The sequence below is a fragment of the Halichoerus grypus genome, chromosome 13, assembly GCF_964656455.1.
Source record: "Halichoerus grypus chromosome 13, mHalGry1.hap1.1, whole genome shotgun sequence".
NCBI classification, from domain to species: domain Eukaryota; kingdom Metazoa; phylum Chordata; class Mammalia; order Carnivora; family Phocidae; genus Halichoerus; species Halichoerus grypus.
Genome location: NC_135724.1, coordinates 63218514 through 63241812, shown reverse-complemented (window position 1 = coordinate 63241812; position 23299 = coordinate 63218514). Strand labels below are relative to the sequence as shown.

General features: G+C 47.1%; 2 long non-coding RNA genes across 4 annotated transcripts in view; one reads left to right on the top strand and one right to left on the bottom strand.

The window, feature by feature from the left end:
* LOC118521537 (uncharacterized) overlaps positions 1–10270 on the top strand; it is a 32768-nt gene extending 22498 nt beyond the window's left edge. For all 3 annotated transcript variants that reach the window (XR_013443398.1, XR_013443397.1, XR_013443399.1), the window contains 2 exons: positions 6878–7210; positions 9668–10270. This is a non-coding gene — a long non-coding RNA (uncharacterized LOC118521537). The remainder of the gene's footprint in view (positions 1–6877; positions 7211–9667) is intronic.
* The window catches only part of LOC144379896 (uncharacterized), a 29777-nt gene extending 6896 nt beyond the window's left edge, over positions 1–22881 (bottom strand). The window contains exons 1-9 of the long non-coding RNA XR_013443396.1: positions 22443–22881; positions 15847–16417; positions 14861–15137; positions 12186–12255; positions 11350–11462; positions 8279–9683; positions 7647–7786; positions 6509–7151; positions 5233–5393 (exon numbers count right to left, since the gene is read on the bottom strand). This is a non-coding gene — a long non-coding RNA (uncharacterized LOC144379896). The remainder of the gene's footprint in view (positions 1–5232; positions 5394–6508; positions 7152–7646; positions 7787–8278; positions 9684–11349; positions 11463–12185; positions 12256–14860; positions 15138–15846; positions 16418–22442) is intronic.
* Between the last annotated feature and the right edge of the window lie 418 nt (positions 22882–23299).

Genomic DNA, 23299 nt, shown 5'->3' with positions numbered 1-23299 from the left:
GAACAGATCAACACCACAACGTGTAATAGTACACCTCGCAAAATGTAGATCCAAGGAAACAATCCTGAAAGCACCTGGGGGGAAGAGATTTCTTACGTACAGAGGGAGGAACATCTGAATAACGTCAGAACTGTCCCCAGAGACCTGGTAAGCCAGAAAGGGCTGGCAAGACATACTCACGGTACTAAATGAGAAGAACATGCAGCCAAGGATACTTTATCCAGCAAGGCTGTCATTCAGAATGGATCGAGAGACAAGGAATTTCCAAGACTCACAGAAACTGAAAGAATAGGTGACCACCAAGCCGGCCCTGCAAGAAATATTAAGGGGGGGTTCTATAAAGAAGAAAGACACCAAGAATAATATAGACCAGAAATTTACAGAGATAATCGATAGAAACGTGGACTTCACAGGCAACATGATGACACTAAAATCATATCTTTCAATAGTCGCTCTCAACGGGAACAGCATAAATGCTCCCATGAAATGGCACAGGGTTGCAGATTGGATAACAAGACAGGACCCATCCATATGCTGTCTACAAGAGACTGATTCTGAACTGAAAGATACATCCAGACTGAAAGTGAGAGGACGGAGAACCATTTTTCATGCCAACGGACCTCAAAAGAAAGCTGGGGTAGCCAATCCCATATCAGACAAATTAGATTTTAAGCTAAAGACTGTAGTAAGAGACACAGAAGGACACTATATCATTCTTAAAGGGTCTATCCAACAAGAAGATCTAACAATTGTAAATATCTAGGCCCCCAGCATGGGAGCAGCCAAATGCATAAGCCAACTGTTTATCAAAATAAAAAATCCTATTGATAATAATACTTTAATAGTAGGAGACCTCAACACTCCACTCTCAGCAACAGACAGATCATCGAAACAGAAGATCAACAAAGGAACAAGAGCTTTGAATGACACACTGGACCAGATGGACTTCAGAGATACATACAGAACATTCCACCCTAAAACAACAGAAAACTCATTCTTCTCGAACACACACAAACTTTCTCCAGAATAGACCACATATGGGGTCCCAAATCATGTCTCAACCAATACCAAGAGATTGAGATTATTCCCTGCAGACTGTCACACCACAATGCTTTGAAACTGAAACTCAATCACAAGAAAAAATTGGAAGGAATTCAAACATGGAAGCTAAAGACAATCCTGCTTAAGAATGTTTCGGTCAACCAGGAAATTAAAGAAGAACTTAAACAATTTGTGGAAACCAATGAGAAAGAAAATACGTCGGTCCAAAACCTATGGGATACTACAAAGGCGGTCCTAAGGGGAAATACGTCACCATCCAAGTCTCACTCGAAAAAGTAGAAAAATTGTGAATGCACAAGCTAACCTTACACCTAAAGGAACTGGAGAAAGAACAGCAAACAAAATATAAAGCAAGCAGGAGAAGGGAAATAATAAAGATTAGAGCAGAGATCATTGAAATAGAAACCAGAAAAACAGTAGAGCACATCAAAGAAAGTAGAGGCTGGTTCTCTGAAAGAACCATTTTTCATGCCAACGGACCTCAAAAGAAAGCTGGGGTAGCCAATCCCATCGATAAACCACTGGCCAGACTTAGCCAAAAGAAAAGAGAAAGGACCCAATTTCATAAAATTATGAATGAAAGGGGAGAGATCATGACTAACACCAAGGAAACAGAAACAATTATTAGAAATTATTATCAACAACCATATGCCAATAAATTAGGCAACCTGGAAGAATTGGATGCCTCCTGGAAACATATAAACTACCAAGACTGAAACAGAAACAAACTGACAACCTGAATAGACCAATAACCAGTAACCGATTGAAGCAGTGATCAAAAACCTCCCAGAAAAATAAGAGTCCAAGGCCAGATGGATTCCCAGGGAAATTCTTCCAAACATTTAAAGCAGAAATAATACCTATTCTCCTGAAGCTGTTTCAAGAATTAGAAACAGAAAGAAAATTTCCAAACTTGTTCTATGAGGCCAGCGTCACCTCAATCCCCAAGCCAGGCAAAGACCCCATCAAAAAGGAGGATTACAGACCAATATCCCCGATGAATATGGATGCTAAAATTCTCAACAAGATCCCAGCCAATAGGATCCAACAGTACATTAAAAGGATTATCCATCATGACCAGGTGGGATTTATCCCTGGGAGGCAAGCATGGTTCAGCATTCACAAATCAATCCATGTGATAGAACACATTAATAAAAGAAGAGACAAGAACCATATGATCCTCTCAATGGATGCAGAAAAAGCACTGGGCAAAATACAGCATCCTTTCCTGATTAAAACTATTCAGAGGGTAGGGATAGAGGGAACATTCCTCGAACTCATAAAAACCATCTATGAAAAGTCCACAGCGAATATCTTTCTCAATGGGGAAAAGCTGAGAGCTTTTCCCTTAAGATCAGGAACACGACAAGGATGCCCACTCTGGCCACTATTGTTTGACATAGTACTAGGAGTCCTAGCCTCAGCAGTCAGACAACAAGAGGAAATAAAAGGCATCCAAATTGGCAAAGAAGAAGCCAACTCTCTCTCTCTTTGCAGATGACATGATACTTTATGTGGAAAACCCAAAAGACTCCACCCCCAAATTACTAGAACTCATACAGCCAGTCAGTAATGTGGCCGGATACAAAATCAATGCACAGAAATCAGTTGCTTTTCTATACACTAACAATGTAACTGTAGAAAGAGAAATTAGGGAATCGACTCCATTTACAATAGCACCAAAAACCTTAAGATACCTTGGAATAAACCTAACCAAAGAGGTAAAGGATCTATCCTCTAGAAACTACAGGAAACTTAGGAAAGAAATTGAAGAAGACAGAAAAAGATGGAAAAAACATTCCATGCTCATGGATTGGAAGAATAAATGTTAAAATGTCTATGCTGCCCAGAGCAAACTATACTTTCAATGCCATCCTGATCAAAATACCAATGGCATTTTTCAATGAGCCAGACAAAAACAATCCTAAAATTGGTATGGGAAGAGAAAAGACCCCAAATCGCCAAGGAAATGATGCAAAAGAAAAACAAAGCCGGGGGCATCATGTTGCCTGATTTCAAGCTATATTACGAAGCTGGTATCACCAAGACAGCATGGTACTGGCACAAAAACAGACACATAGATCAATGGAACAGAATAGAGAGCCAAGAAATGGACCCTCAACTCTATGGTCAACTAATCTTTTACAAATCAGGAAAAAATATCCAATGGGAAAAAAGTCTCTTTAATCAATGTTGCTGGGAAAATTGGACAGCTATATACAAAGGAATGAAACTCAACCATTCTCTTACATCATACACAAATATAAACTTTAAATGGATGAAGGACCTCAAAGTGAGACAGGAATCCATCAAAATCCTACAGGAGAACATAGGCAGTAACCCCTTTGACATGGGCCACAGCAACTTCTTTCAAGACACGTCTCCAAAGGCAAGGGAAACAAAAGCGAAAATGAACGTTTGGGACTTCATCAAGATAAAAAACTTCTGCACAGCAAAGGAAACAGTCAACAAAACTAAGAGGCAACCCATGGAATGGGAGAAGATATTTGCAAAGGACATTACAGATAAAGGGCTGGTATCCAAGACCTATGAAGAACTTCTGAAACTCAACACCCCAAAAACAAATAACCCAGTCAACAAATGGGCATAAGACATAAACAGATACTTCTCCAAAGAAGACATATGAATGTCTAACAGACAGCTGAAAAAATGTTCACATCATTAGCCATCAGGGAAATTCAAATCAAAACCACATTGAGATACCACCTTACACCAGTTAGAATGGCAAAAAATGACAAGGCAACAAACAACAAATGTTGGAGAGGTTGTGGAGAAAGGGGGACCCTCTTACACTGTTGGTGGGAATGCAAGTTGGTACAGCCACTTTGGAAAACAGTGTGGAGGTGCCTCAAAAAATAAAAATAGAGCTACCCTATGACCCAGCAATTGCACTACTGGGTATTTACCCCAAGGATACAGATGTAGGGAAAAGAAGGGGCACATGCACCCCAATGTTCATAGCAGCAATGTCCACAATAGCCACACTATGGAAGGAGCCGAGATGCCCTTCAGCAGAAGAATAATCAAGAAGATGTAGTCCATATATACAATGGAATAATAGCCATCAGAAAGGATGAATAGCCACCACTTGCATCGACATGGATGGAAGTGGAGGGGATTATGCTAAGTGAAATAAGCAGAGAACGACAATTATATGGTTTCACTTATATGTGGAACATAAGGAATAGCATGGAGGACATTAGGGGAAGGAAGGGAAAAATGAAGGGGTGGGGACCAGAGGCAGTGACGAACCATGAGAGACTATGGACTCGGGGAAACAAACGGTTTCAGAGGGGAAGGCGAGTGTGGGGATGGGTTAGCCTGGTGATGGGTATTAAGGAGGGCATGTATTGCAATGAGCAGTGGGTGTTATAATCAAACAATGAATCATGGAACACTACATCAAAAACTAATGAAGTACTGTATGGCGACTAACATAACATAATAATAAAAAACTCACAAAAAATAAATTCTCCATCAAGCATTAAAAAAAAAAAAAAAAAAAAATGGGGGCGCCTGGGTGGCTCAGTTGGTTAAGCGACTGCCTTCGGCTCAGGTCATGATCCTGGAGTCCCGGGATCGAGTCCCACATCGGGCTCCCTGCTCAGCGGGGAGTCTGCTTCTCCCTCTGACCCTCCTCCCTCTCATGCTCTCTGTCTCTCATTCTCTCTCGCAAATAAATAAAATCTTTAAAAAAAAAAAAAAAATGTAGGGCACCTGGGTGGCTCAGTTGGTTAAGCAACTGCCTTCGGCTCAGGTCATGATCCTGGAGTCCCTGGATCGAGTCCCACATCGGGCTCCCTGCTCGGCAGGGAGTGTGCTTCTTCCTCTGACCCTCCCCCCTCTCCTGTGCTCTCTCTCATTCTCTCTCTCTCAAATAAATAAAACCTTTAAAAAAAAAAAAAATGTAAACCCACTGTGAGTTTCCTCAGAGTCACACTGTCCAAGAGCATTCTGGCCAACACCTGGGTACAGTTCTTTCCTTCTATTTTTATTGTGTATTGTGTACATTTCCTCCCCCAACCTTTTAAAATTGAGAAACGTAACACACACCCAGAAAGGTGCATAAATCTCGCGAATAACAGTGTTTACTTTCTGCTGCAGTGTAGCAAAGGACCACAAATTTGGGAACTTAACAAATGCACTTACCAGGCCACCTGGGTGGCTCAGTCGGTTAAGCGACTGCCTTTGGCTTGGGTCAGGATCCCAGGGTCCTGGGATCGCGCGCCACATCGGGCTCCGCGCTCAGCATGGGGCCTGCTTCTCCCTCTTCCTCTGCCGCTCCCACTGCCTGTGCTCTGCTCCTCTCTCTGTCAAATAAATAAGATCTTTAAAAAATGCACTTACCTCCACTTCTGGGGGGCAAGAGCAGGGGCTCGGCTGTAGCTGGGTCTTGCTCAGGGTCTCACGGGGCTGTAATCCAGGTACAGACTGAGCTTTCTTCTCATCTCGAGGTGCCAGTCATTCAAGCTCATTCAGGTCCCCGGCAGATGCATATTCTCATGATTGCATGACTGAGGGCCCCAGCTTCTTCCTGGCGGCTGGCTGGAGACCACCCTCAGGTCCCGGAGGCTGCCCACAGTCCCCTGCCACGTGGCCCTCTCAGGGGCTGTTCACTTGGCTGTTTGCTCTTGCCAGGCCAGCAGGCGAGTCTGTCTCCAGTCATCCCGGGAACATGAGCGTGATGGGCATGACATCCATCATCCTTCCCATTTGACATGACATCATCAAGGGAGGGACATCCTGCCCTTTTCAACAAATTCTGTTACTGGTTAGAAGCACATGACCGGTCCAGCCCACACTCACAGGGAGGGGATGATACAGGCTGTTGACTCACTGGGGGTCCCCTTGGGGTGTGCCTAAGTGGAACCCAGGTGACGAAACTGAACATCGACCACCAACCCAGAAGCCTAACTTACCCAGCCCCATCTCCACTTAGAGGTAAGACTAGTGCCGAGCTGGAGCCGGCTCATGAGAACCCAACGTTAAACTTTCAGGAATTCTGTGGGCTTGCTGTCAAACAGATATTATCAAAAGTTAAATTATACAAGTTTACAATGATATCAGTACTGTTGACAACAAGGTCTCAAAACACATTACTTCCCAATTCTCCTACCATGACCTATGCTCTTGGGGTTATTTACATCTATTGGATCCATATGCTGGAAATAGCATTCTCAACCCTGCACTCAGACACTCCAGGTCGATAGCTTGAAATCGGCCTTCAGAGGAATATTTATATTGTGGGAATCTGAAAATTCTATAGTTCAGAGTTTGAAGGTTGAAAAGGTTTGTAGACAAAACAAAACAAAGAATATGCGACAGAGATTATATGTGTCTGGCAGAGCCGAAGATATTTGCCATCTGACCCAACCCCCGGTCTAGACTCAAGAAAGTAATAGAGAAAGTTAACAATGTAGTTCACCTTAACTTTGTGTCAAGCCTGCAGCCTTTATATTGTAAACAGCACAAAATGTTGAGGAATAACTGTATTTGTAAACCACGGTCGAAGAAGCTGCTCACATCAGTGATGAAATTCTGAAGTCTTTTGGGCTTCATTTCTGTCTTATTAATGTAACATCCACCATGTTCATATCACAGATTACATTTAATGATGTTTGTTGGTAAATAGGTTGGGAGGCAACTCAATTTGCCAGATCACGGGCAGAATTTCAACTACAGGTTGGCCCGGGTACAAGAGTCCGGCGAAAGTAAGGAAAAGCCCTCTCCGAGCACCAGTGGTCTCCAGGAGATTTACGAGCAAGACTGCTGTTCGTTCTCTCATTCTTTGTAGGCGGTGCGCGGCCCACGCTGGATCTCAGCGACACTCATGATAAACTTACGCACGGATACAGTACCATCGGCCTGTTCCGTGGTGTGAGGATTCCTGGCTCTCCTTGATACCTTAACCAGGTTTACAGTCGCTCTTTCCCCCACCTGACCCAGGCACCTTAGAGCCCGGAGAAGCGTCTGGCACACAGTTAGGCATTTAGCAGATGTTGCTGAAGTGGGCAAACTCCCGAGGAATGCTGATTTTAACAGGGCCACCGGCAGCGGCAACTGTGAGCCTTTACGAGAAAATGACAAAAAGGAAAAAAAAGTCGGGGAAGTTTGCTTTCTCATCTCGGTAAGCCTCTTCCCATCTTTTCGGCATCAATAGGGCATAAAAACAAAGGCGGGGGTGGCGGCAGCACCAGCCCTAATAGTGAGCCGGGCCACCCAGTGCTCGGCTTGCACCCGGCAGGTGACGGGAGAAGCCAGACACGTCCCTTCGCCACTCCGTCACCCGTCGGGGAGGCCCGGCTCGCATTAACCGCGCACAGGCACCCCGCGAACGTCCGGGGCCCCCTCACTGGAGGGCAAACTCGGGCTGGGCGGAGGCGGCGGCAGGGCCCGAGCGCTCTGCCTCCGGGGCCACGTGGAAGCCAGGGGCCCTGCTCCCGCCGCCACGGGGTCCCAGGGCCTCCCTGGCCGCCCCGCCTGTGACCTTGGGCGGGCCACGTCCCCCCTCCCCGGGACCCCCTGACGGCCGGACGCGCAGTTGTCCCTGGGACATAACTTACCCAACCAGGCTCCCGCCGAGACCGGAATGGCGCGCGGCCATGCGTTGCGCGCAGGTGCGACTTGCAGTGCCGCCCGCCCCTGGCTGCCCGGGAACCCCGGACAAGATGTGCTGTTTACACGCAGTGGGATACTGCTGAGCCTTAGAAAGCAAGGAAGGAAATTTTGTGTTAGGTGTATTTCATCCCAGTAAAAAGGGAGGACAGTTCTGACCCAAGCTAAGGGATGGGGGAACCTAGGGGACATTAGGCTGAGCGACAGAAGCCAGAGACGGAAGGACGACTACTGTAGGAGTCCACTAACAGGAGGGATCTAGAATAAGCACATTCATAAGGACAGAGGAGAATAGAGGTTTCCAGGGGATGGGAGTTCTTTGATGGGGACAGAGTGTCAGTTTGGGAAGATGAAAAAGTTCTGGAGACGGATGGTGGTGGCAGCTGCTTTGTGCCCCTGAACCGAGCACTGAAGAACGGTTAAAATGGCAAATTGTGTGTGGTGTGTGTTTTACCACATCCTCCCCACTCAACATCACACCGAGTTCTGCCCAACGATATCCTATGTTCTACCCCACCTGTCTTCATCCCTGCTCACATCATCCCGAACCCCTCCAGCCCCAACCAGCTGCCTTTCTTACCTAGAACACACCATCCTCACTGCTCCTTGCTGTTCTCTCTGGTAGAAATGCTCTTCCCTGTCCACACAGCTGTTTCCTTCTCCTGGATTCATTCATTCAATAGACACAGATCCATGCTTATTTTCTGCTAGACATTATGCAAGACCAGGGGATGCACAGGTGATCAAAACAGAAAAAGACTCTCCTTGACTTTATATTCTGGCAGAGGTCAGAGTCAATAAACACCAACAGCAAGGAGTCTGGGGCAGCAGGAACATCCAAGTCAGCACAATTAAGGTCCCTGCCCATGTGAGTAAATATCAGGGAGCACAGTTGGGAACAAGGCTCTTCTGATGGGAGGAAGTGCTATGGGGTGTCTTGAGATGAGTATGGGGGTGGAATTCCCACAAAATGGAAGACACGAGGTGGGTGACAGATGACAGTTTGCTCAGCTCACAAGGGCATCTCTGAGCTGACAGTGTCTTTTTTTTTTTTTTTTTTTAAGATTTATTTATTTGTCAGAGAGAGAGAGAGACAGCGAGAGAGGGAACACAAGCAGGGGGAGTGGGAGAGGGAGAAGCAGGCTTCCCCGTGGAGCAGGGAGCCCGATGCGGGGCTCGATCCCAGGACCCCGGGATCATGACCTGAGCTGAAGGCAGACGCTTAATGACTGAGCCACCCAGGTACCCCTAAGCTGACAGTGTCTTGAGCAGTGACTGGATCAATCTGCTTCTTAAAACAAACAAACAAAAATTTATTTGAGAGAGAGAGAGAGAAGGAGAGAGGGGAAAAGGAGAGGGAGAGAGAGAATCCTTTAGCTGAATCCCTGCTGAGTGTGGAGCCCAACATGGGGCCTGTCTCACAACCCGGAAATCAGGGCCTGAGCCGAAATCAAGATCAGACACTTAACTGACTGAGCCACCCAGGTGCCCCAATGACTGGATCAATCTTGCAGGTTCTCTGTGCCTGTCCAGCTTCCTCATGCCCTCAGTCAGTCATTCCACCATATTCTGCAGGTTCCTCAGACAGCTCCCCTCTGGAGGGGCAGGGGCTATATGCTGGAACCTACAGTGAATTAGACAGAGGGGGTCCTTTCTCTCTGCCTTAGATGCTCTTCACTCCTCCTACTCTTCTTTGGTTCACCTTCTCCCCCACTCCAAGGCATCCCCCAAACTCTAATATCCTGCCCCAAAGAGTAATTGGCCGGTTCCCTCCCACACTTTATTACAACTGTCCTTCCCAGAGTATGGGGGTGGGGGGGGGGATCCTACCTTCACCTGGAATTCCTCGAGGGACCTCTCTCCCCGTTTGTCAACTGCAGGATGCACAGCCCTTCCCTGGACCACATTCTTCTACATCCCTTCTAAGAATCTGTTCCTTATTTCTGTTTCCACCTTTCCCTTCTCATAGGTACCTCTGTCCGTGACTAGAAGCAGAGGGGACACATACATGGAATAGATGTATGGTCATAGACAACTACCCCATACAGAGAAGATGCATCATCCCAAGGAAACTGATGTTCTGGTGAAGATCCATGTGTCTTCCTGAGTGTCCTCACTCAGTTCCTTCCTCACATGGGGAGCTGAGAGGTGGGCCAGACCCACACATCTGGGGGAGGAATAATGGATTTTGGCAACCTCCTCACATAGGGATTCACTTCAACAGACCCCATCCCCTCAACATGAATTACCCCCTGGCAAGCATCCCTGAACTTTTAACATGCACATGTCATATCCTACTGATATCTATTTATTTTGATATTGGCCAAAACATTGATATTATATGTGAAAATGTTGCAATTGATGAGTATCTGGCTCTTACTATAGAGGATAAATACATAATAATTTTTATAAATTGTAAAAACAACTGAAAATGTCTCAGTATTGGAGTATATGAATCAATAAAAGTATAATTATCTGTGAATAATTTATAATCAGAATCTTATAGGCTTCTAACTGCACAGTTCCAGTGTAAATATAAAGTTGAATTAGTGGTGTGGAACACACTTTTTTTTCTCCATCTTCAATTAATCCAACAGTCCAAGGTGGGTGTCAAAGCTTGAGAGGTTAACTTTTGATGTAACTGACTTTCTCAGAGAAAGAGGAATCTGGGTCCAGGGGGAAGGTGGTGGGACATGCTGGAGGCTGGAGGACAGAGTGGGATCTCGTCGACCAGCAGAAAGGGGCTGGGTGCGGGGAGGTCAGTGTCCTTATCACCCTAAGCTCTATCTGTCTAGCATTTCCTACAGGAGTTCATGTAGTAAATTCCCTACAACAACCAGGTGATTTTCTCTACACCAACAATGAAGAAGCCCAAGAGGATATTAAAAAAACAATTCCATTTAAGATAGCATCCAAAAGAATAGAACTCTTAGGAGTCAACTAAACTAAGTAAGCAAAAGACTTGCAAACTGAAAAGTACAAAGGATAGCTGAAAATACTAAAAAGACTTAAATAATTGAGAGGATCCCACATCCATGGGTTGGATGACTTAATATTGTGAAGGTACAACCAACACCATCCAGTCCATCTCCACATTCAGTGCTGTCCTTCCGTGAGCTTGTTTCCCCCAGTTTAATTCCAGGATGTCTACTGGTCACTGCTTCCCCCCCCCCCCCGGCCCCGCCCCGCAACTGCTTGTTGGAGGGTTTTGGGATAAATGTCTGTTCTTTGGACCCAGATTTTAGACACTCATCCCCCACGAATTCCACATTAGGCCATGAGGATTTTCAGTGCAGGAGATGTGGAAGAACCCCTCAATAGAGGAGGGCTCCAATTATAGTAATGTTCTGTGTATAACAATCTTCATACTAATTAAAATTGTAAAACTGATTTAAAATATATTAAGTATACAAGAGAGTCAAATATATAAGCATTTTGCAGGCTGAATTTCAAGGAAACTTTGAACCCAGAAAAGTCAGCAGGAGCAGAGGACGCATGTCCCTGACAGTGTTCTGTTCCCATGGCAGGGACAGGCATCAAACGTCCTTGCAGTGCAGGCTGAGGGGACCTCACAGGGGAATCTAAACCCACAACAACAACGGTCAAACTGGAAGACGGGTCCATGTGGAATTACTATGAGGTGTGAACCACCTTGGTACTCGGAGAACTTTAAGGCTTTTTCTTGGTTCAAGATGATGGTAGACTTGTTATGACCCCAAGCTCCTGGAAGAGGCAAACTCCAATGTCAGGTAATCCTGAAATACCTGCTAACATAAGCAGTGTGCAATACATAATGTTTTTAACCATCCGGAGGTCATTAGTGATCTGGAAATAACCTGTCAGCCTGAACACCACATTCTTCTTCTTTCTACTGCTCTGGGCAGTGATATTGGAATGATCCAATTGCAGACGTCTGGACATCATTCCAGGAGCTCTGGGAGGTGTCAGATGGGCTGGACGACTTGGTGTCTCGGCCCAGCAGGTGGCGCTGTGGGACTGGGCCTGTGAGGACAGGCTTCTGGTCCAGACCAACCAGGGAACTACTCTACTCATTCTTGCACACTTGGCAGGCGGTGTCTTCACTGAAGTGTGACCGCAGCACCTGTGTCCCCACAGCTGCGTGGGGGCTCAGCTCTGACTCCCTCCCTCCTTCCTGCTCCATCCGCCACCCCATGGGGGCCTTGCCCAGGCTGGTGTTCAGACAGGGACAGACCCGCCCACACCTGGAGTGGTTCGCATCATGAAAACTAATCACCTGCCATGCTACGGGGGCCCAGGGCAAGAGACCCCTGGGGAGGGGAGGAGGGGAAAGCCACCAGTGTGGCCTCAGCCAGCGGACTCTGGGGCTTCTCTGTCCTGTCCTGATTCCTCTATGGCCTCCTCCCTCATAGACAAGGAGGTCCCTTTAGGGCTGAAGAGAAAAGCTGCTGGGGTGGGGAGGCATTTGCACTGCTTTGTTCCCAAACAAGCCCCATTCTTTCTGTCACCTTAGAGCCTCCAGCTTTCCTTCCAGGGCCTGTCAGACTGTGGTACTCTGCCGTCCAGGGCATCGGGGTCCTTGTTAGGGGGAAAAGGAAAAAAAAAAGTGATATATATTATAAATTATTATAAATAAATATCACATATTATAAAACTACATAATATATACACATTATATAAACATATATTAAATGTGTACAGTATATTATATTGAATTATTACTTATATCATTTTATATATACTCTAGTAAATATAAATATGTATTATATAAAATACCATAGATTATATATAAATCTTATATCATGTGTATGTTATAAGTTGCATGCTGCATATACATATCATATATTATAAGTTATACATTTAAGTACTATAAGCTATATACAGAGGGAGGGAGAGGAAAATGAAGTTACTGTGGTCTGGGAACTAATATGAGTTTGCTCCATCCTGAATTAAATTTAGAGACCCAGCCAGGTGTGGAGTCACACAAAAGCATCCGTATTTGCAGCAAATAAGGAGATCACAGGGAATAACTTGCAAAGCCTTGACTCCCAGAGCCGGAGTGAGTGGGTTCTTTTCATTTCGTATTTGGGATGAATATTCAGAAGGGAGCTTTGTCATCCCATGTCAAGGTGGACGTAAGGTCGGTCAGGAGTCCTGAGAGCACAGGCCTATACAGGCATCCTCTGCTCTGTTAATGCGGCCAGTGCGCCTCCTGGTGCAGAGACTTTCACATTATAATGAAGCAGAGGTGGCTGTCCCACAAGGGGAAGGGGCTAGGGATCTGCTCCCAGAGCCAGGATTAACTGGAAAGGGTTTGAGCTCCTTATCTGGGGCAAGGAGTCCAAGGCCTGGTTTCCTTGGAAACAGCACAGGGGGTGTCTCTGATGTGGTTAGACTGTTTCCTGGATTGTTAGAGACTGTCCATTTTTGCATTCCTTTTCTTCCCTTAAAATCCTTAACTACTGAAGTGTTTTTGTGTTTGTGTTTGTTTTTGTTTTGCATTTCTTCTTAATTCTGGCACCTCTCAGGAAGATCTGCAAGATGTGTGCTGGGAAAGTAGAGCGACAAGGGCAGAGATCGTAGGAAATAGCTGGGGGCCTAAAATGACTTCTCCTGTGCCAGGAAAACTATATTCCATCTTCCCCCCCCACCCTGGGGACCCCTAGCTTTCTCTGCTCACACATGGACCCACTGATGGGACTCCTTGGTACTGGAGCCCCCGGTGGGCAGTGTGCATCAGCATGGTCCTTCAGAGAAGAAAAGCACAGCCCAAAGGCAGCTCTCCCCTGGGAAACCAGCATCTCCCTAGAGCCCCCAGGAGTTAGGAGCAAGCGGGAGGCTCTCTGCTCCTTCCAACTTTGTGAGGGGCTCCTGGGCCCACGGTTCTTCTCCCACATCCAGTTTTCCAATCCTCGTGCTCACCACTGGCTCCAGACCTTGCCAGCAGGAAAGGATTCCTCTGACCCGGGATGCCTTGAGAACGCCTGAGACAGGTTCTAGGGTGGGCTCAAGGCTCTCTTCAAGGTCAGGGAGCCTGGCTGATTACTGTGAATCCCCAATTTATTCATGATGAAATCTACAATGAATTCATTAGTTCTCAAACTGTCATGATATTTAGTTGCTATTCCTAAGGAATATGATATTGGTCATTTATTTCTATATTTTATGGTGACTTACAGAAGCTGACACTGTTTTTTCAGATATGACAATTATTCTCTCCAATTCTTCCTTTTTCCCTTAAGTTTTAGATCCTCCTTATCTTCAAATTTGATGCATATAGAATTGCATACTTTTCTCCAGTGTATCAAAGAATCTTGTGCTAAATGGACACAGAGTGATTGAGTAGGAACCTTTGTGCATAGAAGTTGGACTCTCAAACACAGACACTGAGAAAGCCAAGAGAAACCATGCACATTATATGAAACAGATAATGTACTAGAAATTCTGAAATGAATATAAAATCATATTTTATTTCATATTATGTTGAACAGTGATCTGACACCTGTGGATATTCCTTAAATGTGTGTTTAAAGAGTGAATGAGTGAATGAATGAATGAATGAATGATGCAGACTAAGCCCTCAGGCAGGTTACTGTAACACACACATCCTCCCTATGGGGGAGGGAAGGCATCCTTCAGCCCTGGTTCTCTGTGTTTCTGCACCTCTGCACAGGTCATACCATGGTCTCTATGTGACACGGGGACAACGGACCCATCACCAGCTCCCCACCTGCTCTCCCCCCTGACCTCACCTGTGTCCCCCCAGGCATCCCCGTCCATCCACCTGGCACGCACTCTGGACCATCCCTCCCTCTCCCACAGTCCAGGGCCCAGTCACTCATCTCCCTGTGTCCCACCGGGACACAAGCCACTTCACCCTTCCCTATTTCCTTGGCTGTCATCTTCCTCTGGTCACTCTCCCCTCCAATGGCCCCTTCTAGGTCTCCCTGTCCCAAATTCTGTCCTAGGACTTCCCATGGAGCTAATTCTCTAATGAGCAACAGTGAGGACAGGCACAGCTGGGATTAAGAATCTCACAGCAAATGGAGGGGCAGTCACAGGATGTCCCTGCACTGGTCGCTGCTAGACACTCAGACCCTGCTCTGTCTACAAACCTCCAGGAGCCTCATCAGGGTTTACTCTGTCCTGTCAGTCCTGCTCAAGAAAGACCCAGCATTCCCACCTTCTGTGTCCTCCTCTCTGAAGGTGTGTGTCCCCTCCGCAAGCTCCTGTTCACATTCAGCTCCCAGAGCCAGCCCACCTCCTCTGAGACCCTCCCACGGGGACAGATGCCCTCTGCTCTCTGTTCCCCGTGTCTTGTCCTCAGCTCCACAGTGGTTCACAGGCTCTGCTGGGTCAGGACTGCTCATGTACCTCCCGCTAGACCCCCGTCCACGGAGGAAGCCTGATCAGGGACAGCACACCAGGACCTCTGTCCTTCCTTGGAGGGTCACTGTCACCTGGTGGGAACAGGAATCAGAGAAGCAGGTGAAGGAGAGGCTTGCCAGCAGTGGGAAAGAAGGACATATTTGCTGAGAGACCAGCGGGGGGTGCGGGGAGGCGGTATCTGGGTGTCTGTGCAGGCTAGGGCTCCCAGCTGGGCAGTCCTCCACCGACAGGAGGCCCTAGGGTGGGGCCCCTTGCTTTCAGTGGGAACTGGGCAGTCGTGTCCTCTCTGGACCTGGACCAGTCCCTAGACCTGGGCCTGTGTGTGGTCCCAGCAGCTGCTTCCTCCAGGCCCACCAGGGAGAAACTAGTGCATCAGGAATTCACCCTGTCAAGGGGCCACAGACCCGGGAGTGCACAGCAGGGAGAAGCAGGGGTGGGTCACATTTGCATGAGCAGCCCCTCCTCGGTGAGGCCCTTGGACAGGGGATAAGACAGGTCCAGGGGCAGCCCAGCCCCAGCTCTGTGGCCTAAGAAGGAGCTGTGTCACCATGGTCCAGAGCCCTGTCCTCCTTGCACTCCTCACTGCACAGGTGGGGACAGGCCCCAGTGCCCGAGGGCGGCCCCCCAGCCTGAGTCAGATCCCTCTGGCTCAGCTCCTCATGCACACGCACCCGATCCCTTCTCTTCATTCTGATGTGTGTGTTTGCAGGCTCCCTGTCCCAGCCCGTGCTGACCCGGCCGCCCCCTCTCTGCAGCTCCGGGAACGACGGCCAGACTCACCTGCACCCTGAGCAGGAACATCAGTGTTGGCGGCTCGAACATCTACCGGATCCAGCAGCAGCCAGCGAGCCCTCCCCAGGGTCTGCTGTACTACTCCTCAGACTCCAGTAAGCACCAGGGCTCCGGGGTCCCCGGCCGCCTCTCGGGCTCCAAAGACGCCTCGGCCAATGCGGGGCTTCTGCGCATCTCGGGGCTGCAGGCTGAGGCCGAGGCGGACTATCACTGGACTACAGCTCAGGGCGGTGGGAGCAGCTACCGTCACCCACAGCGTCTCAGACAACGAGGAACTGAGACGGAAAGCCCTGGGCCCTTCTCTCTGGTCCTCTTCATCGAGAAGCTTCTGTGCGGCTTCCTGTCAGGTGTATGCTAGTGGCGCTAAGCTCAGTGACAGAGACACATGGGGGGGGGGGACAAAATCCTGGGGCCCTAGGTTCCAAGTGGTGACACGTGTCCGGAGGTGGTTAATCCCTTCACTGGTGACAGCAGTAGAACACATTCCCGGGGATTCGGGCATGAAATGGGGCCCCGCTGGAACTCTGCCCTTTCCTTACACACGGTGCCCATGGAGCCTCTAAAATGTAAAACAGAATGTCTATTAATACTAATACATATTCGCATCACTAACACATTTTCCCTTGTAAGACGTGTGGAACAGAAGATGAAAATTGGACAGCTAGGTATAAAAGAATGAAACTCGACCATTCTCTTATACCATACACAAAGATAAACTCAAAATGGATGAAAGACCTCAATGTGAGACAGGAATCCATCAAAATCCTAGAGGAGAACATAGGCAGTAACCTCTTTGACATCGCCCACAGCAACTTCTTTCAAGATACATCTCCAAAGGCTAGTGAAACAAAAGCAAAAATGAACTTTTGGGACCTCATCAAGATAAAAATCTTCTGCACAGCAAAGGAAACAGTCAACAAAACAAAGAGGCAACCCACAGAATGGGAGAAGATATTTGCAAATGACACTATAGACAAAGTGCTGATATCCAAGATCTATAAAGAACTTCTCAAACTCAGCACCCAAAAAACAAATAATCAAGTCAAAAAATGGGCAGAAGACATAAATAGGCTCTTCTCCGAAGAAGACATACAAATGGCTAACAGACACATGAAAAAAGGTTCATCATCAAAACCACATTGAGATACCACCTTACACCAGTTAGAATGGCAAAAATTGACAAGGCAAGAAACAACAAATGTTGGAGAGGTTGTGGAGAAAGGGGAACCCTCTTACACTGTTGGTGGGAATGCAAGTTGGTACAGCCACTTTGAAAACAGTGCGGAGGTGCCTCAAAAAATAAAAATAGAGCTACCCTATGACCCAGCAATTGCACTACTGGGTATTTACTCCAAAGACACAGATGTAGTGAAAAGAAGGGCCATATGCACCCCAATGTTCATAGCAGCAATGTCCGCAATAGCCAAACTGTGGAAAGAGCTGAGATGCCCTTCAACAGATGAATGGATAAAGAAGATGTGGTCCATATATACAATGGAATATTACTCAGCCATCAGAAAGGATGAATACCCAACTTTTACATCAACATGGATGGGACTGAAGGAGATTATGCTAAGTGAAATAAGCCAAGCAGAGAAAGTCAGTTATCATATGGTTTCACTTATTTGTGGAACATAAGGAATAGCATTGAACATTAGGAGAAGGAAAGAAAAATGAAGAGGGGGAAACCGGAGGGGGAGACAAACCATGAGAGACTATGGACTCTGAGAAACAAACAGGGTTTTAGAGGGGAGGAGGAGGGGAGATGGGTTAGCCCAGTGATGGGTATTAAGGAGGGCACGTACTGCATGGAGCACTGGGTATTATACGAAAACAATGAATCGTGGATCACCACATCAAAAATTAATGATGTATTGTATGCTGACTAACATAACATAATAAAATAAAATAAAATTTAAAAAAATTAAAAATAAAAAAATTAAAAAATGGGCAAGGGACTTAGGCCTTCATAAAATGAGATATAAAAATGATGAAAAGCATATGAAAATATGCTCACCATCATAGCCATCAAGAAAATCCAAATGAAAGACTTCGTGAGTCAGCACCATACCATTAGAAGGGCTAAGATTAAAAAGACTGACAATACCAAGTGTTGGCAAAGATCTGGAGCAAACACAACTCTTGCACATTGTTAGTGGGAATGTAAACTGGATCAGCCACTTTGGAAGTTTCAGAGTTTTTTACAAAGTTAAACATGTAACTATCATATGAGCCACCAGCCGTTCCACTACTAGCTGTTTGCCCAAGAGAAATAAAATATATGTCCACAGAAAGGCTTGTACACAAATGACCACAGCAGCTTTACTCATAAAAGCTAAAAACTAGAAGCTACTCAAATGCCCACTGACAGGTGAACGAATATACAAACGGTGGTATGTTCGGGGCGCCTGGGTGGCTCAGTCATTAAGCATCTGCCTTCGGCTCAGGTCATGATCCCAGGGTCCTGGGATCGAGCCTTGCATTGGGCTCCCTGCTATGTGGGAAGCCTGCTTCTCCCTCTCCCCCTCCCCCTGCTTGTGTTCCTGCTCATGCTGTGTGTCTGTCTCTCAAATAAATAAAATCTTAAAAAAAAAAAAAAAAAGAAAAGAAACAAAATAAACAAACAGTGGTATGTTCATACAAGGAGTAACAGAGCAATAAAAATGAATGAACTGCTAATACACATGGGATATGGAAGAATCTGAGACATTTAATTCAATGAAAATTTTTAAAAAGCCAGATGAAAAATGGTACATATAATATGGTTGAATTTCATGAACTTTGTTTTCTTTCTTTTTTTTTTTTTTTAAGATTTTATTTATTTATTTGACAGAGAGAGACACAGCGAGAGAGGGAACACAAGCAGGGAGAGTGGGAGAGGGGGAAGCAGGCTTCCCGCCGAGCAGGGAGCCTGATGCAGGACTCGATCCCAGGACCCTGGGATCATGACCTGAGCCGAAGGCAGCTGCTTAACCGACTGAGCCACCCAGGTGCCCCCCTTTTTCTTTTTTTTCTTTTTAATTGAAGTATAGTTGACACACAATCTGTGAAGTTCTAAAGCAAGTTCTATGATGACAGAAATCAGCCCAGTGGTTGCTGAAGTGAGAAAAACTAGAAATTGACTAGAGAGAGGCATAAAGGAACTTCTTGGGATGTTAAAAAATGTTCCCTGTCTTAATTGGGGTGGTAGGTACACAGATTTATATGCCACATTGCATCACATCCCATTTTATTGTATCTAAGTTATATGGCATTAAGTTGATTAAAAAGAAACTAGCTCCATGGGGCACCTGGGTGGCTCAGTCAGTTAAGCATCCGACTCTTGGTTTCAGCTCAGGTCATGATCTCAGGGTCATGGGCTCTAGAGTCTGCTTGAGATTCTCTCTCTCCCTCTCCCCCCATTCATGCTTTCTTTCTAAAATAAATAAATCTTAAAAAAAAAAAAAGTGACGAGACAAACCACTTGGGTACATGGGTATCTGGGAGAAAAGTGTTCCTGGCAGAGGGACTATCATGTGGAAGCATGCCTAGTGAGTTCCAGATACAGCAGAGAGGCGGATGTGGCTGGAGCAGAGGGAGGGAGGGAGTGACCCCAGATGAGGCTGGAACTCAGAACCGGAGACCAGATGGCACAGGACCTCACAGGCCATGGTGAGGCTCATTCTGGAACAGGATCATCCAGCTGCTAGAGCAGAACCAGTAGAAGCAGGGAGACCAGGGAGGGGCTATTCCAACAATCCATGGAGAGATGGCATCGGGCAGGGGAGAAGCTGAGAGGGGACAGAGTCTGGATACCTTGTGAAGAAAGAGTTTGACGGGGTTGGTGAAGGAATCAAATGTGGGATGTGAGAGACAAGGCAGAGTCAAGAAGTACTCCACGATTTTTGGACTGAGCAACTGGAAGAAAGGAACGATCAACTGCTAAGATGGGAAAGAGTGCAGGGGGAGGGGGAGGTCTGTGCACAGCGCAGGAGTCCTTTTAGACATGTTAAGTCCCAGGGCATTAGCTATCCAAATGGAAACGCCGAGTGGGCAGTCAGGTAGTGAGCCCGGAGCTCAGAACAGACATCTAAGCGGGAGATACAAATGTGGGCATCAGCAGCCCATGGGTGGCAGTGAAAGCCACAAGGCTGGATGACGTTTCTCCAAAGTGAGGGCAGCTAGAGAAGAGGGGAGGCTTCTGAAGATCCAGCCCTGAGGCCCTCTAGTCTTGGGGAGAGAGGTCTCTCATCTTAGGGGGAGACGAGGACCCAGCAGTGGAGACTGCGGAGTTCCTGGAGAGGCAGCAGGAGAGCCAGGAGGGGCGCTGTCCCCCCGCCCAGAGAAGACAGTGCTGCAGATGAAGCAACACAGCATTCGCTGGAGAACTTGACATGGACAGTTGGGGTACCACTGTAGGGGTGTAAGCCTGCTTAGAGTGGGTTCAAGACGACCTGGAGAAGAGCAGTTAGGGACAGCAGACAGAAACAACTTTTTGGAGGAGTTCTGGTATAAAGGCAAAAAAGAGGAACAGGGTGGTTGCTGGAAAGTGGGACAAGAGGGTTTTATTAACAGGGAGAGATCATACTTTCAAATTGGTAACTACCAACCTTACATCTGAGATCATTTTCGATCCTTGCTTAGTATTGATCCTATGTGAATGAATATGCCACTGGACTTACCAATCTCAAAGTATTACATTACGTAATTACTGAGATAATTAGCATAATCAGACTGGGAAAGCCCACAGGAATGTTTGCCAAAAAGGTAAGAGGAGCTCTGTCTGGGACTTGGGGGGTTAATATTTATCGTGCTTGTTTGGATTTTCCAACACTTCCCCAGCACGTGTGCATTACTTGTACTGGATGATTCTTTACAATAAAGCAGAGATAGTCTCAGCATGACTCATGAGACCCTCCTCATGGCCTATGTAGTTGCCCAGACACTGTCACTGTCTTTGGATATGCACAGGCTATTCCCTCTGCCTGTGGGCCTACTGTATGCCAGGCCCAGCCCCAGCCGCTTCTCCCATTGGTCACTCAGGACCACGGCCCTGAGGGCAGGCCCCCCAACACAGGGCCCCACACAAGTGCTCAGGGGACGGATGCATAGCTAGATGGTCTCCTGTTATCCACGTTTTGGACCACTGCTCCAAATACCTGGAAGAACTTCTGACTCTGAGCTCCTGACTCAAGCACCCCAGGCAGAAGGAAGAGAAACCCCAGGCAGGGGTGTTAGGAGCAGGCTTCTCAGAGATGCCCTTCCTGGACCAGGGGAGCCTGTCAGAACCCCAACTCAAGAAAGGAGACCCATCAGGGCATGAAAAGGCCCAGGCGACCCAGTGTTCTGTGGGCTCCCAGGGTCTTTTCAACTTTTGTTCGCACTAACACCTTAATCATTATTTTACTAATGTTTTTTAAATTTTTAAAAATCGTGGTAAAGATACGCGTAACAGAAAAATTCACCATTTTAACCATTTCTAAGTACAGTTCAGTAGTGTTAAGTATATTCACATTGCTGTGCAACCAATCTCCAGAACTTTTCATCTCGCAAAACTGAAACTCTGCACCCGTTTAACAACAGCTTTCCGCACACCCTCCTCCGGCCCCTGACAACCACCATTCCACTATGAATTTGACTACTCTAAGGACTTTATATAAGTGGACTCATACAGTATTTGTTGAGATGGGGCTTATTTCAGTTAGCATAATGTCTTGGAGCTTCATCCATGTCGTACCATGTGTCAAAACTTCCTTTTTTAAGGCTGAACACCATCGTGCCTTGTATGGATATACCGGTTTGCTTGGCCGTTCATTTGTGGCTGGACGCACGGGTTGCTTCCACCTCTTGCTATTGTGACTGGTGCTGCTATAAACCTGGTGTGCAAGTATCTCTTTCAGATCCTGATTTCAATTCTTTCGGATACATACCCAGAGATTATATGGTGGTTCTAGTTTTAATTTTTTTAAGAAAAGTTAAAGAACTTCCATACTGTTTTCCACAGTGGCTGCACCATTTTACATTCTCACCAACAGTGTAAAGGTCCCAATTTCTCCACATCCACACTAACGTGTTATTTTTTGGGTGTTTTTGTTTTATAATAGCCATCCTAATGGGTGTGTGGTTATCTTTAAAAGATTTTGATTGTGAAACACACATACAGTGCGTGCAAGAACCTTACACTGGACCGGACAGTTGTATAGAGAACATCCATGGAATTCTTGACACAGGTCATGAAATAAATACTAATGGTGTCCCCGAAACAGCCCCTGCCTTGTCTATTTCTCTTATCATCTCTCTCCCTCACCTCCCTACACTCCCCAGCTAAACACGCTTCTGGCTTTTACAGTAATACCTTCCTGCTTAACTTTACAGTTTTACCACAACCTTGCACCATAAACAACAGTTTCTATTTTGCCAGTGTTTGACCTTGGCATAAACATAATCGTTTTGTGTGTTACTCTTTTGCTTAACTTTGGGTAGGTAAGATTCATCAACGTTCATACAGCTCTCATTTCTGGGTTTTCCGTATAGAATTTCACAGCAGGAAAATTCACCTTCAGTCCCTTCCAATACAAATCCACAGACAGAGAGTGACGCTGTACCTGTCTCCTGGGGCTTCCAGGCAGGGGTCTCCATGGCGCCGCCACTCGGCAGCATTCCCCGGAGGCGTGGGCAGCTCTGCAGCCTCCTGGGGCTCAGCGACAGCCTGCAGGGGAGCCCCGGGGGGTCGCACACGCAGTCCCGGCTGCACAATCACGCACGCGGAGCCCCCTGCGCCCCCCCTCAAGGTCGGGGTCAGGCAGGCTCAGCAAGCGCCCCACACCCCATCACTCGGGCCCCACACACTCAGGCCGGCTTCGGGCTCAGCTGCTGTGAACTAGAGGGCGCGGAGCCCGGCCTCCAAGACAGGTCCCGGGGCTGACCGCCCTCCCAAAAGAGCCCAGCGACAGCCACAAAAGAGCAGCCCAAAAACAGCCGTGGGAAGGTGCGCCTGCGCGGACTTAGCGCGAACTACAACTCCCGGGAGGCTTTGCGCTGCGCAGACAGCGGACTCCATTTCCCAGATGCTCTGACCACCGACCAAGAGGAGCTTGTAGCACAGCTTTCTGGGAAGTGTAGTTCCGGTGTCAGACTGGACGGCAGCGCGTGTGTCTAATTGCAGGGGTGTCCAGAAGATGGTGCCCAGGAATGTGGAATGATTCTGTCAGTTCGTCCACGTCTCCAGGTGGATTCGGGTGGGTCCCGGTCCATATCCACCTTTGCAGAAAAGGCTCATGCACCTCCTGCCCTAAGAATACTAGTGGTGGTGGGTTTTACCAGGCTTCCTGCCCCTGCTGCCCCTAACCTGAGGTTGCAAGGAGGGACAGGGGCAGGGGTAGGGAAATCCTCAGCCCTGCTCTCAGGCCCAGTGATCCTGATGCTGGTCCCTCCTCACGAGAGGGGAAGGAGGGTCTGGTCC